We start from the raw sequence: 16,195 nt of genomic DNA, 5'->3' as shown, positions 1-16,195 counted from the left end.
GATGACGTTCTGAAGAAAACTGAAGTCTGTGGATTCCAACGCAAAGAGAAGTGCCTAGTGTTTTTGCAGGGTGGGGGGGAAATTGCTCGTGGAGTAGTGGGAAAGTAGGGAAAGAGGAAAAGGGGAGGGATTACTGAGGGAAATGGAAGGAAATGAGGAGGGAGTAGACTTGGCCCAGCCAGACAAGCGGAAGGTAAACAAACGACTGAGTGAGGATGACATGTCTAATAAAAATGTAAAGATTAGAAGTATAGAGAGGAGCAATACAGAAGAAAGTGACGAGAATATGTTCCAGGGATTTAAAGAGGGTGGGGGGGACACAACCCCCCCCCCCCGACTGATAAGACTAGAGGAGAGAGTTGATAAGGTGATCGAGGACTTGGAGCGTAAGTTAGGTAACGTAGACTCCATTTTCCAAAGAATTGAAAGGTTGGAACAACTAGAGAAGGCTAACAGAAACTTAACTGAAGAAATAGAGGACCTAAAAAGACAGTTAGGAAATGTAAAGGAGGAGAATGAGAAATTGAAGAAGAATAGTAATGAAAACAGAGAGAAAATAGCTACAGAAGCTAAAAATTGGAGAATAACTCAAGAAGGGAATAAGGTTTCATTCACTGACATAGTCAAACAGCAATTGAAAGAACATAATGAAGACTCAGTTATTAAAGTGATGAGACAGAAGGAGAATATAGTAAGAGAATTAGCTGACAAAAAGAAATGTATAATTATATTAGGAATGGAAGAGAAACATAACCCAGATAGAACCGCAAGAATCAAGGAGGAAAATGAAAGAGTAAGCAGTTTATTAAAATTAGTCCAGGAAGATGAACCAGAAATTATAAAGGAAATTGAGGAAAAATTCAGACTCGGAAAATATAGTACAGATAAGACCAGACCAATTAAGATTAAATTCAGGTCACAAACAACAGCAGAGAAAATTCTATCCAAGACAGGGAAACTAGCAACAAATGATCAATATAAAAAGGTATGGATAAGAAGAGAAATGAATAAGGAGGAAAGAGAGGCAGAAAAGCAGAAAAGAATTGAAGCTAAGGCAAAAAACGAGGAAAGAACGGAGTCAGAGAAAGAGAGATTCTATTGGAGAGTAGTGAACATGAAAATAAAGCAGTTCGACATACTAAAGAAAAACATAAGGGAAACAGAGAATACAATGGAAGTGGCAGAAAACTAAGAGTGTCTTACACAAATATAGATGGATTGATAACAGGATTGAATGAACTGAATGATTATTTGAAAGAAAAAGAACCGGACATAATGGGAATTGTAGAAACAAAATTAAAAGGCCCACTACCACCCAACAGTGTAGGACATGATACATACAATTATTGGATTAGAAACAGAGAGAAAAAACAAGGGGGTGGAGTTATGTTCCTGACTAAGAAGGATATAAACGTGAAAGGTGTCATATATGGAAAGAATACAGTAGAGATGATTATGATAGAAGTGGAAGACCGAGATAAGAAGAGCAGAAAATTTGTGATCAATTATGTGCCTCCGAAAACAGCCTCATGGGAGGAGAGTGAACATAAAAGTATGTTAGAGGACACAAAGATAGCATTAACTAAAATAATGGAAGACGGAGGAAGAATAGTTATGATGGGCGACTTTAATTGCAAAGAAATCTGCTGGGAAGAAATGACAGTAAAGAGTGGTGATGACTCATGGGGAAATGCTCTACTTGAGATGATTACTGACCATTCAATGACACAATGGATACAAGAGAACACTAGGTATAGAAATGAAGAAGAACCATCGAGGCTAGACTTAATAATTACATCTGAACCTAGAATAGTGGACAAGATTGAATATAAAACACCAATAGGTAAAAGTGACCACATATTGATTGAACTGGAACTTAATGAAGAAAAATATATGAAAAGAAATGAACAATATAGAAAAGGAAGAATGATGTATGAAAAAACAAACTTTGATAAAATAAGAGAATTCTTCCAACAAGAAAACTGGGAAGAAATATACAAAGAAGAAACAACAGTGGAAGAGAAATGGAATATTTTGACAAAAATTTACAAAAAAGGAGTGGAAAAGTATGTCCCAAGACAAAAACAAGAAAAAGAATATGTAAAATGCTGGTACAACAAAAGTTGTAGGGAGTTAAAGGACAAAAGAGACAAAGCCTGGAACAGATGGAAAAAAGACAGAAGACCTGAAAAATGGAAAATATATACTGGTTATAGAAATGAATATGTACAAAAGTGCAGAGAGGAAAAAAGAAAATATGAAAAAGATGTTATAGAAAAGTGTAAAGATCAACCAAAACTATTCTACAGATTTGTAAACAATAAACTGAAAAACAAACAAGACTTAGAGAAATTAAGACAAGGAGGAGTTGAATACACTGAGGAAATGGAAATGGCAGAAATTATGAACAAACATTTTAAATCAGTGTTTACAAGGGAAAATATACAACCTGAAGAGATTGAGTGGAAGGAAAAAGTCCCCCCTATGGAAGAAATAGAAGTAACAAAGAATGAAATATTGACACACTTGGGTAATTTTGATGTCAGAAAATCGCATGGGCCAGATGAAATAGCAAACTGGATTCTGAAAGAATGCAGGAATGAACTGGCAGACAAAATACATAGCATAATAAGCAGTTCCTTAAAAGAAGGAAAAGTTCCAGAAGATTGGAAAAAAGCAAATATAGTACCTATATATAAAGGAGGAAATAAAGAAGAACCTACCAACTATAGACCAGTCTCTCTAACAAGTACAATAGCAAAAATATGTGAAAGAATTATCAAAAGTAGATGGGTAAAATACTTGGAAAAAAACAACGTACTAAATCCAAGGCAATTTGGATTCAGACAAGGACGATCATGCGTCACCAATTTAATATGTTTCTATTCAAGACTAATAGATATAATACAAGAAAGAGATGGATGGGCTGATTGTGCATTTCTAGACCTAAAAAAAGCTTTTGACAAAGTACCACATAAGAAGTTGCTTAAGAAATTAGAATATGAAGGAGGAGTACAAGGTAAATTGCTAAATTGGATGGAAGACTTTTTGCAAGAAAGAAAAATGAGAGTAGTGATAAGAGATCAGCACTCAAAATGGAATGAAGTAATAAGCGGTGTCCCGCAGGGAACAGTTCTGGCCCCAATAATGTTTGCTATATATATTAATGATATGGATGAAGGAATTGAAAGCTATATGAGCTTCTTTGCAGATGATGCAAAATTACTGAAAAGAGTGAAAACTGAAGAAGATTGTGAATCACTACAGAGAGATCTAAATAAAGTACAAGTACAAGTACAAGTATAATGGAATTTGGAAAAAGCAAAAACAGAATAACAGGATCATATAATTTGGGAGAAGAAGGAATAAAAAAAGTAGAAAATGAGAAGGACCTGGGAGTCATTGTTATGAATAATATGTCACCTGAGAAACATATAAATAAGATTTTTGGAGAAACTTATAATTTAATAAGAACAATCAAAGTGGCATTTACATACCTGGATGAAGAAATGGTGAGGAAAATCCTAATCACCCTGATAAGACCAAGATTGGAATATGCAGCAACGATATGGTCACCAAGTACAAAAAAATGTATAAAAAAACTTGAAAGAATACAAAGAGCAATTACAAAACTGGCACCAACACTCTCAAAACTATCATATGAAGAGAGACTACAAAAACTTAAACTACAGACACTAGAGCAAAGAAGAGAGAGAGGAGATTTGATAGCTATTTACAGAATCATGAAAGGCATAGAAATTACTGATAGAGAGAATCTGATAAAATGGGATGACAGAAATACAAGAGGACACGGAAAGAAAATAAAAAAAGACAGCTATAGAAGAGATTTTAAAAAGAACAGCTTTCCTCACAGAGCAATAGACAGTTGGAACAAGTTAGATGAGAAAGTGGTGTGTGCAAAAACAATACATGAATTTAAAAATAGTTTAGATAAAATGAGATATGAAGACGGGACCCCACGAGCATAGCTCCCCTTCCCGTAAAATACAACTAGGTACAACTAGGTAAATACACACACACACTCGTGGCGCAGTTGGTAGAATTCCCGGCTGCCACTACGGCGGTCCGGGTTCGAATCCCGTCCAGGGTTGAAATAATTTCAGTATCGCTGCGCTGCGGGTCGTTACTCCAACTCTCGTGGGCGGGGAGTTGGATGTGTGTGTACGTGTAAGGTCACAGCATTACCCATAGATCGGTCATATATGAGCTCTGAGCTCTCTTCCGGGAGGGAAATAGCGGTCGATCACGAGTCCAACACGTGATCCAAGACCGTGGTGAATCACACACTCATACGGTGCATGGAAGTAATTATGAATGTGGGTGTGGGTATGGGAGCATACATGAGTGTGTGTGTGTGTGTGTGTGTGTGTGTGTGTGTGTGTGTGTGTGTGTGTGTGTGTGTGTGTGTGTGTGTGTGTGTGTGTGTGTGTGTGTGTGTTTCAGGATTAATTTTCTTATAATTTGTCGTGAAAGGTTCGGGTGATGTCGTCTAACTTTTTCTAATGCTCCCTTTGTTACGTCATTGCTACCATAATTGAACAAAATAGTCAATTTTTTGGCTTAAATTTGTTGTAAAGTGCTTTAAGCTGAAGTTCGGGTTAGGAGGTTTGACTAAAAGGGTTATCACACTGGGCTATTTTTCCTCCAACCTCCGATTAATCGGTGGTATCGCCAACCCTCAGATCTTTTTCCGCCGTGAAGTCAGAATGGCGAATTATTTTGTTTTCTCGTGTCATTTGATATGCTGGAGGAAAATGTCTTACCTCCAGCATATCAGATGCATCCCGATAGTTGCTGGCTGCAATTCTGCTCCAGCAGTCGAAGGAAAAATAGTCTAGTGTGATAACGCGTTTACAGGGAACAAGAGCGTACCGCCATTTTCTTACAAATGCGTTTCCTCTCTCCGTCTTATATATATGTATCAAAAAACATCACCGACTTTCGTCATTCAATCTTTCATCGTCTCTCTCATAATATGTTTCTTCCTTTATGAATAATTAGATAATTTTTGTTTTCCAGACACCAATGTTGCACGGCAGGCATACCTAAAGTGGTTCATGAAGTTAAGTTAGGTTAGGCAAGGTTGGGTTAGGTTAGCTGAGGTTAGGCTAGGTTAGGTTAGGTTATGTTAGGTCATGTTATGTTATGTTATGTTATGTTATGTTATGTTATGTTATGTTATGTTATGTTATGTTATGTTATGTTAGGTCATATCAGGTCAGGTCAGGTATGGTTAGGTTAGGTTAGGTTAGGTTAGATTAGATTAAGTTAGGCTAAACTAGGCTAGGCTAGGCTAGGCTAGGCTAGGCTAGGTTAGGTTAGGCTAGGTTAGGCTAGACTAGGCTAGGTTGGGTTAGGTTAGGTTAGATTAACTAAGCCCTGAAAAAATATAAGGAGGTAATAAAAACTGGTGTCGGCAAAAAAAAAAAAAAAAAAAAAAATCGAATGAATGATTTAATTCCTTCATTCGGGAAAGACATCGAAGATTAGTTTGTTTACATACCTTCTCCGTGAATCCTGGATTGCAGTTGTTCTTTCACTTATGAGGCACTGTTAGACTTAGTTCACCAAATGAGTACAAAAGAGACAAAAAAATCACACACACACATATACAACACATAAACACTGCCCGTTACGTCACAAAATGAAAAATATTAAAATTAAAGAAACCACAAAATTAGTCAACGCTTCTCTCTCACTGTTTACATAATCACTGTTCCCGCGCTTTTTTTCGAGAAACTTCTAGAATATAAAGATAAAACGTCCGGTGTCCTTTCACTTGTTTCTTAATTAGAATAGATTAGTATAATATATTTGTGATATTTTTTCAAGTCTATGCGCTTTTTTAATCTAATTCTATGAACATTTCCAAAGCGATTACGTGATTGGCTAAAAGTTATAAATGTCGATAAACCTGTGACGTAATGTCGTCATCAGAGATTCTCAAGCGTACAATTATGTGTTTATCAATATTATTCATTATCATTGATAACTGATAAAATAAAATTGTATTAAACATAATCCTATGTTGTTTAAAACCATTACCAAGGAAGATTCAAATGAAGATGTCACTTTCACGGGCTAGTGATATAATTACCTAAAGTCTCGTATGTATGTGTGATTCACCATGGTCTTGGATCACGTGTTGGACTAGTGATCGACAGCTATTTCCCTCCCGGAAGAGAGCTCATAGCTCATGTATGACCGATCTATGGCTAATGCTGTCACCTTACACGCACACACACACGCAACTCTCCGGCCGCGAGAGTTGGAGTAACGATTCGCAGCGCGGTTATACTGAAATTATTTCAGCCTTGGCGGGATTCAAACACGGACCGCCGTAGTGGCAGCCGGGAACTCTAACCATTGCACCACGAGTGTGTGTGTGTGTGTGTGTGTGTGTGTGTGTGTGTGTGTGTGTGTGTGTGTGTGTGTATTTACCTAGTTGTATTTACCTAGTTGTATTTTACGGGAAGGGGAGCTATGCTCGTGGGGTCCCGTCTTCATATCTCATTTTATCTAAACTATTTTTAAATTCATGTATTGTTTTTGCACACACCACTTTCTCATCTAACTTGTTCCAACTGTCTATTACTCTGTGAGGAAAGCTGTTCTTTTTAAAATCTCTTCTATAGCTGTCTTTTTTTATTTTCTTTCCGTGTCCTCTTGTATTTCTGTCATCCCATTTTATCAGATTCTCTCTATCAGTAATTTCTATGCCTTTCATGATTCTGTAAATAGCTATCAAATCTCCTCTCTCTCTTCTTTGCTCTAGTGTCTGTAGTTTAAGTTTTTGTAGTCTCTCTTCATATGATAGTTTTGAGAGTGTTGGTGCCAGTTTTGTAATTGCTCTTTGTATTCTTTCAAGTTTTTTTATACATTTTTTTGTACTTGGTGACCATATCGTTGCTGCATATTCCAATCTTGGTCTTATCAGGGTGATTAGGATTTTCCTCACCATTTCTTCATCCAGGTATGTAAATGCCACTTTGATTGTTCTTATTAAATTATAAGTTTCTCCAAAAATCTTATTTATATGTTTCTCAGGTGACATATTATTCATAACAATGACTCCCAGGTCCTTCTCATTTTCTACTTTTTTTATTCCTTCTTCTCCCAAATTATATGATCCTGTTATTCTGTTTTTGCTTTTTCCAAATTCCATTATACTACACTTTTTTGTATTGAACTCCATCTCCCACTTCCTACTCCATTCTTGTACTTTATTTAGATCTCTCTGTAGTGATTCACAATCTTCTTCAGTTTTCACTCTTTTCAGTAATTTTGCATCATCTGCAAAGAAGCTCATATAGCTTTCAATTCCTTCATCCATATCATTAATATATATAGCAAACATTATTGGGGCCAGAACTGTTCCCTGCGGGACACCGCTTATTACTTCATTCCATTTTGAGTGCTGATCTCTTATCACTACTCTCATTTTTCTTTCTTGCAAAAAGTCTTCCATCCAATTTAGCAATTTACCTTGTATTCCTCCTTCATATTCTAATTTCTTAAGCAACTTCTTATGTGGTACTTTGTCAAAAGCTTTTTTTAGGTCTAGAAATGCACAATCAGCCCATCCATCTCTTTCTTGTATTATATCTATTAGCCTTGAATAGAAACATATTAAATTGGTGACGCATGATCGTCCTTGTCTGAATCCAAATTGCCTTGGATTTAGTACGTTGTTTTTTTCCAAGTATTTTACCCATCTACTTTTGATAATTCTTTCACATATTTTTGCTATTGTACTTGTTAGAGAGACTGGTCTATAGTTGGTAGGTTCTTCTTTATTTCCTCCTTTATATATAGGTACTATATTTGCTTTTTTCCAATCTTCTGGAACTTTTCCTTCTTTTAAGGAACTGCTTATTATGCTATGTATTTTGTCTGCCAGTTCATTCCTGCATTCTTTCAGAATCCAGTTTGCTATTTCATCTGGCCCATGCGCTTTTCTGACATCAAAATTACCCAAGTGTGTCAATATTTCATTCTTTGTTACTTCTATTTCTTCCATAGGGGGGACTTTTTCCTTCCACTCAATCTCTTCAGGTTGTATATTTTCCCTTGTAAACACTGATTTAAAATGTTTGTTCATAATTTCTGCCATTTCCATTTCCTCAGTGTATTCAACTCCTCCTTGTCTTAATTTCTCTAAGTCTTGTTTGTTTTTCAGTTTATTGTTTACAAATCTGTAGAATAGTTTTGGTTGATCTTTACACTTTTCTATAACATCTTTTTCATATTTTCTTTTTTCCTCTCTGCACTTTTGTACATATTCATTTCTATAACCAGTATATATTTTCCATTTTTCAGGTCTTCTGTCTTTTTTCCATCTGTTCCAGGCTTTGTCTCTTTTGTCCTTTAACTCCCTACAACTTTTGTTGTACCAGCATTTTACATATTCTTTTTCTTGTTTTTGTCTTGGGACATACTTTTCCACTCCTTTTTTGTAAATTTTTGTCAAAATATTCCATTTCTCTTCCACTGTTGTTTCTTCTTTGTATATTTCTTCCCAGTTTTCTTGTTGGAAGAATTCTCTTATTTTATCAAAGTTTGTTTTTTCATACATCATTCTTCCTTTTCTATATTGTTCATTTCTTTTCATATATTTTTCTTCATTAAGTTCCAGTTCAATCAATATGTGGTCACTTTTACCTATTGGTGTTTTATATTCAATCTTGTCCACTATTCTAGGTTCAGATGTAATTATTAAGTCTAGCCTCGATGGTTCTTCTTCATTTCTATACCTAGTGTTCTCTTGTATCCATTGTGTCATTGAATGGTCAGTAATCATCTCAAGTAGAGCATTTCCCCATGAGTCATCACCACTCTTTACTGTCATTTCTTCCCAGCAGATTTCTTTGCAATTAAAGTCGCCCATCATAACTATTCTTCCTCCGTCTTCCATTATTTTAGTTAATGCTATCTTTGTGTCCTCTAACATACTTTTATGTTCACTCTCCTCCCATGAGGCTGTTTTCGGAGGCACATAATTGATCACAAATTTTCTGCTCTTCTTATCTCGGTCTTCCACTTCTATCATAATCATCTCTACTGTATTCTTTCCATATATGACACCTTTCACGTTTATATCCTTCTTAGTCAGGAACATAACTCCACCCCCTTGTTTTTTCTCTCTGTTTCTAATCCAATAATTGTATGTATCATGTCCTACACTGTTGGGTGGTAGTGGGCCTTTTAATTTTGTTTCTACAATTCCCATTATGTCCGGTTCTTTTTCTTTCAAATAATCATTCAGTTCATTCAATCCTGTTATCAATCCATCTATATTTGTGTAAGACCCTCTTAGTTTTCTGCCACTTCCATTGTATTCTCTGTTTCCCTTATGTTTTTCTTTAGTATGTCGAACTGCTTTATTTTCATGTTCACTACTCTCCAATAGAATCTCTCTTTCTCTGACTCCGTTCTTTCCTCGTTTTTTGCCTTAGCTTCAATTCTTTTCTGCTTTTCTGCCTCTCTTTCCTCCTTATTCATTTCTCTTTTTATCCATACCTTTTTATATTGATCATTTGTTGCTAGTTTCCCTGTCTTGGATAGAATTTTCTCTGCTGTTGTTTGTGACCTGAATTTAATCTTAATTGGTCTGGTCTTATCTGTACTATATTTTCCGAGTCTGAATTTTTCCTCAATTTCCTTTATAATTTCTGGTTCATCTTCCTGGACTAATTTTAATAAACTGCTTACTCTTTCATTTTCCTCCTTGATTCTTGCGGTTCTATCTGGGTTATGTTTCTCTTCCATTCCTAATATAATTATACATTTCTTTTTGTCAGCTAATTCTCTTACTATATTCTCCTTCTGTCTCATCACTTTAATAACTGAGTCTTCATTATGTTCTTTCAATTGCTGTTTGACTATGTCAGTGAATGAAACCTTATTCCCTTCTTGAGTTATTCTCCAATTTTTAGCTTCTGTAGCTATTTTCTCTCTGTTTTCATTACTATTCTTCTTCAATTTCTCATTCTCCTCCTTTACATTTCCTAACTGTCTTTTTAGGTCCTCTATTTCTTCAGTTAAGTTTCTGTTAGCCTTCTCTAGTTGTTCCAACCTTTCAATTCTTTGGAAAATGGAGTCTACGTTACCTAACTTACGCTCCAAGTCCTCGATCACCTTATCAACTCTCTCCTCTAGTCTTATCAGTCGGGGGGGGGGTTGTGTCCCCCCCACCCTCTTTAAATCCCTGGAACATATTCTCGTCACTTTCTTCTGTATTGCTCCTCTCTATACTTCTAATCTTTACATTTTTATTAGACATGTCATCCTCACTCAGTCGTTTGTTTACCTTCCGCTTGTCTGGCTGGGCCAAGTCTACTCCCTCCTCATTTCCTTCCATTTCCCTCAGTAATCCCTCCCCTTTTCCTCTTTCCCTACTTTCCCACTACTCCACGAGCAATTTCCCCCCCACCCTGCAAAAACACTAGGCACTTCTCTTTGCGTTGGGATCCACAGACTTCAGTTTTCTTCAGAACGTCATCCAAGCCGTCCATTCGCTGAAGTGTGTGTGTGTGTGTGTGTGTGTGTGTGTGTGTGTGTGTGTGTGTGTGTGTGTGTGTGTGTGTGTGTGTGTGTGTGTGTGTGTGTGTGTGTGTGTGTGCACCCATGCAAACACTACACATGCACATGCGCACATTCATACTCATTCATACGCTCGCACGCATATGCACATATGTTCATTACACACACACACACACACACACACACACACACACACACACACACACACACACACACACACACACACACACACACACACACACACACACACACACACACACACACACACACACACACACACACACACACACACACACACACACACACACGTTTGACCTATTGTATATGTTTTTCCTCTTTTCATCCAGGTCAAGTTTTATGTCAACGGCGAGGAGCGTGAAGTCAGCATGAGTGAGACGACGACGACGACGACGACGACAACGAAGATCCACGGAACAGACGGAACGCCCAAGTTGTGCCTCGGGACCTCGGGAACAGATCCTGACCCGCAGGAATCCTTCATAGGTTCCGTGGCCCAGGCATCCCTCTGGTCGACGCCCCTGGAGGGCGTGTCCATCAGGGACTTGTCGCGTTGCGATGCTTCTTCGTCAAGAGAACCTACGGTATCACTTGACTTCGGATGGGATCTCAGCGGCAACGCGACGTTGGTCGATTTCCCTTCGGAGGAACTTTGCTCCGAAGACTTCTCCTACGTCCTTCTGGCCGAGTACGCGACCTTCGACGACCACTCCGTCAGGTGCAGAGCCATCAGGGGAGAGTTCCTCACGAAGTCAGACCTCAAGGACGACGTCATGAGCGTAGCCATAGGGAACAACGGTTCCTGTATATCCGACGGGGGAGCTCTGTCGTGGTTGCAAGACTCCTTGGAGGACCACGTCCTAACCGACGTCTGCCCCGTCCTTCTGGTGGACGGGAGCGTTGGAGAACGACCTTGTATCCGAAGTCTCCTGTGCTCGGTGTGCAGAATCCCCAACAATCTCCGCTTCACCCTCTACGGGGAGATCGACATCTTCGACCACATGTACAACTTCGTCGTTTCCGAAGGAGGCGGGATGAGCTTCCTCGGGATCTACTCCTCAGAGATCCGAAGAAGGGAGGACGGGTGGGTCCTGACGTCGAGGCTCCACGGGAACACGTGGTTTTTGGAGGAGGAGCCTCTCCCTGTGGGACGCCACGTTTGGAGGACGGAGGGACGAAGGGCGGTGTTCACACTGACCAGTTGTTTCACGTCTGAGTTCTCTTGCGGCGATGGTCAGTGCATCGATCACGACAAGAGATGCAATGACATCGCGGATTGCAGAGACACAAGAGACGAGTTCGGGTGTGATATTCTAAGAGTCCAAGAAGGTTATGACCCCATCAAAGCCCCCCCGCCCCTCCCGGGGGAGAAGTACCCCATAGACCTCCTGTACCACATCTACGTCTACGACATCAACGACATGACGTCGGAGAGGGGCGTGGCCAGCATGGACGTGGGGATAAGTCTCCGCTGGTTCGATCCGAGGCTGACCTACGTCGACCTCAAGCCGGTCATCAAGAACTACTTCCCCTGTGATCACGCTTGGACACCCTCCGTCAGAACCGTCTCGGGATTCGGGGAAGGGTCTGTTCTGAGGACCAACGACTACGACAAGTTCTGCTTCGCTCTCAGCAGCAACGCCGAGGTGTCGAGGCCCTTGAAGGACGCCTCGATGGGTAAGTCTGTCGAGGTCGTGAACTTAATCACGGACCGCGTCCTCGCGTTAAGTTTGTGCATTTATTTATTTATTTATCTTTTATTCATTTATTATTATTATTATTATCATTATTATTATTATTATTATTATTATTATTATTATTATTATTATTATTATCATTATCATCATTATCATTATCATTATTATTATTATTATTATTATTATTATTATTATTATTATTATTATTATTATTATTATTATTATTATTATTATTATTATTATTATTATCATTATTATTATCATTATTATCATTATTATCATTATTACTATTATTATTATTATTATTATTATTATTATTATTATTATTATTATTATTATTATTATTATTATTATTATTATTATTATTATTATTATTATTATTATTATTAATTATTATTATTATTATTATTATTATTATTATTATTATTATCATTATTATTATTATTATTATTATTATTATTATTATTATTATTATTATTATTATTATTATTATTATTATTATTATTATTATTATTATTATTATTATTATTGTTATTATTATCATTATTATTTTGTTTATTTATTTATCTATTTTTTATTTATTTTATTATTATTGTTATAATTTTTTTTAGGATCTCGCCCCTCCCTTCCTAAGACATTTAACTTAGAAAATCGTCGGAAGTAAATAGGAGCATTTTCTAAATTTTCAAATTATAAAATTAATTTATCCCTCGTTGGATATCGAGCCCAAACACTCTCCAAAGGCGATCCCTCACAGTTAAGTTAGGTTAAGTTAGGTTAGGGTATCAATCTAGAACAGTGGTTCTCAAACTTTTCCACCTAACGGAACCCTTTCACATTCGCTGGTACTCGGCGGAACCCCCAACAACCCTTCGGCGGAACCCCCAACAACCCTCTCACCAAATATAGATGGACCCACCCCCATATAGATGGAACTCTCTCCAACACACACACACACACACACACACACACACACACACACACACACACACACACACACACACACACACACACACACACACACACACACACACAAACACACACACACACACACGACTAAATCAAGGTGCAAAGTTTAGTACAGTACTCAGCATCACAATTCTGACCTATTTTAACAGACTTTTTTGACAGACTTAAAAAGATTTAAGACTAACCGTCACCAACACGCACAGTATATAGTCGTACCGTACACTCTCCGTCTCTCTCCTAAAATGCAAAAGATTACATCATTTTTAATATTCTATCTTATTCATTCCTGTTCAAATGAATAAGTAATTACATATATATTTTTTTTTGGCCACGGAACCCTTGAAAGGTCTTCACGGAACCCTGGGGTTCCGCGGAACCCACTTTGAGAACCACTGATCTAGAATATTTCAGTGTTTCTCAACAAGTCGGGTGTGGGCCCCTAGTGGTCTACAGAAACCTACCAAGGGGTTCGCGAGACAGGGAATTCAATATGTTAATTTATTTTCCATTTAGTAAATACACATAGGAGGGAGGGTGGAGGGGAGTGGAATGTATTTAGGGATGGAATGGGTTGGAATGGTTTTATGCCTTTTTCTTTTTGGTTACCTCCCTTGTAAGGGGGAAAAAGCCTTGGTATATGTATGTATGTAAATACACACGGATTTCTTTTTATTAAATTCTGTCTCACACAATCTGATAATAAACACAAATTCCTGTGAGAAGAAAACCATTTATTAAACTTTCTTATATACAAGTGTGAAATGACTATATCCTATCTAATTCCATATCAAGCGGTCTCCCGAATATCTAAGTTAATTTTAGGAGTCCACAAAGCTTGAAAGGTTGAGAAACACATTCTAGAACAACCTTAAACTTGAATAAAATCGTTTGGCATTAGCCAGGATGAAATCCTTAAATGGGCACAATTCGTTCCTTTTGCCATGTTGCCAAACTTTGACCCAATCAAGTTGTCCTCATTTCCATTCCTCCTTCTGCAGGATATCACGCTTCTGGCTTGGACTCCCCTGTCGAGAACTACATCGGGATCCTTCTGGACGTGCCCTGTCGCTTCGAACTCCACAAGTACCCCTTCGACAGACAAAAGTGCAACGTAACTTTCATGCTCATGAACGCCCCGAGCATGATGGTCTTCAAAAAAATGCTCCCGGGGAACCAGGTGCCTTATCTGAACAAGAGGCGCGTTCTCCTCGAGTACGTCGTGGAGGAGATCACCACGGACATCTCCTACTTCATCCAAGGCTTCGACAACAACAGCTACTTCGCCATCACGATCCATCTCCGACATATCTACGGGTACCACCTGACCAACAGCTACGGGCCGAGTCTCCTCATGTTCTTCATCTCCTACTCGACGTTCTTCTTCCAGATCGAAGACTTCACTAACCGGATCATGATCTCCATCACAGCGCAGTTGGTCTTAGCCTCGTTGTTTACTTCGACAACTCAGTCTTCGGCCAAGACGCCTTACTTGAAGCTCATTGATGTCTGGTACGCCGCCATCATCGTCTTCGGCTTCGTCATGATAAGCACCCAGACTATTATCAACGTGGCACTGAACCACGACCTGCAAGGCACCGATGGCCATCAGGTTCCTCCAGAGGGCCATACAAAAGAAGAGATGGCTCTTCCGTCCAAACGAGGCTTGGCCAAGACCCTTAACGTGGTTTCTCGAATGTTCTTCCTCCTTTTCCTTCTGGTCTTTTTGGTGGCCTATTTCATGGTTGCTGTTTACATATTCTAACTCGAGGTCTTCGGAAGTCTTTTGAAGTCGTCCAATTGAGTCTTTGGGGATCTTTGAAAGTCTTACATATTCTAACTCGAGGTCTTCGGAAGTCTTCCGAAGTCGTCCAATTGAGTCCTTCGGGATCTTTGAAAGTCTTACATATTCTAACTCGAGGTCTTCGGAAGTCTTCCGAAGTCGTGCAACTGAGTCTTTGGGGGATCTTTGAAAGTCTTACCATCGAAGGACTTTCGGGGTCTCTGGAAGTCTCAGGTTGTCTTTACATCGAGCGAGTCTGGAGCGATTCTCCTCAACTTTTGTGAGTTCGTTTGAGTAAAAACAACTTCGGTTACAATCTTTCGTTTTTGTTTTGTTTTTTCAATCTTCAAATGTCAAATTACCTTTGCGTCATGTATTGAGAAACTGAATGACGAACTAAAAGGATTTGAACCTTTACGAATATTAGACAAATTGCTGAAGTGTTCTTAGGGAAATCTAGAATGTTGCAAACAAAGTCTTTTTCTAGTTATCCAAATTCACAGCATTTGACGAGACTTTGGGCCTTAGACATTTGACTTTGGGAAGGTTTTAACAGAGAGATTTTTGTGTCTTTCGAAGTCTTGAAATTGACGATCTTTGGGGTCTTTGGAGATCTTACGATAAATTGAGAGTTGAGGTAGATGGGAATCATCAATTACGGTGCTTGGAGGAGAGCTGATGGTGTCATTTCCCACAGGAGACAAGAGTGTATCATAGTTTCTGGCGAGAAACCCAGATATGTTCTCTTGATCTAAATTTAGTGGAGATTGATTATTAAACAAAACACCTACGGAATAACAACCTTAGCAAAATGTATATCATAACCCAAAGAAATGGATTAGGATACCATCAGTGATTGGCATTGAGTGAATTTTGAGATTTACAAAACAATCCTTTGGTAATATAACAATATAAGAATGAAGGAGACTGCAAGGGACCATAACACCTACACTAGGCACTTCCATGTCCCTTACCACTTGTCATCCCTATCCATAAGGATATTTTATCCTTTCTTAAAACAACCAATAGCGCTCACTAATTGGTTACTAAGTCTATTCCATTCGTTAACCAGTCTGTTGGTAAACCATTTCTTGCCTATATTCTTTTTAAACCTAAATATATCCAATTTAGATCCATTACTACGAGCTAATCATTATACGACAATATC

Source organism: Oratosquilla oratoria, chromosome 23 (genome assembly GCF_046742065.1).
Source record: "Oratosquilla oratoria isolate Oo_2021 chromosome 23, ASM4674206v1, whole genome shotgun sequence".
Classification (NCBI taxonomy): domain Eukaryota; kingdom Metazoa; phylum Arthropoda; class Malacostraca; order Stomatopoda; family Squillidae; genus Oratosquilla; species Oratosquilla oratoria.
The sequence above is the reverse complement of the archived record's forward strand: the minus strand, read 5'-3'. Positions refer to the sequence as shown.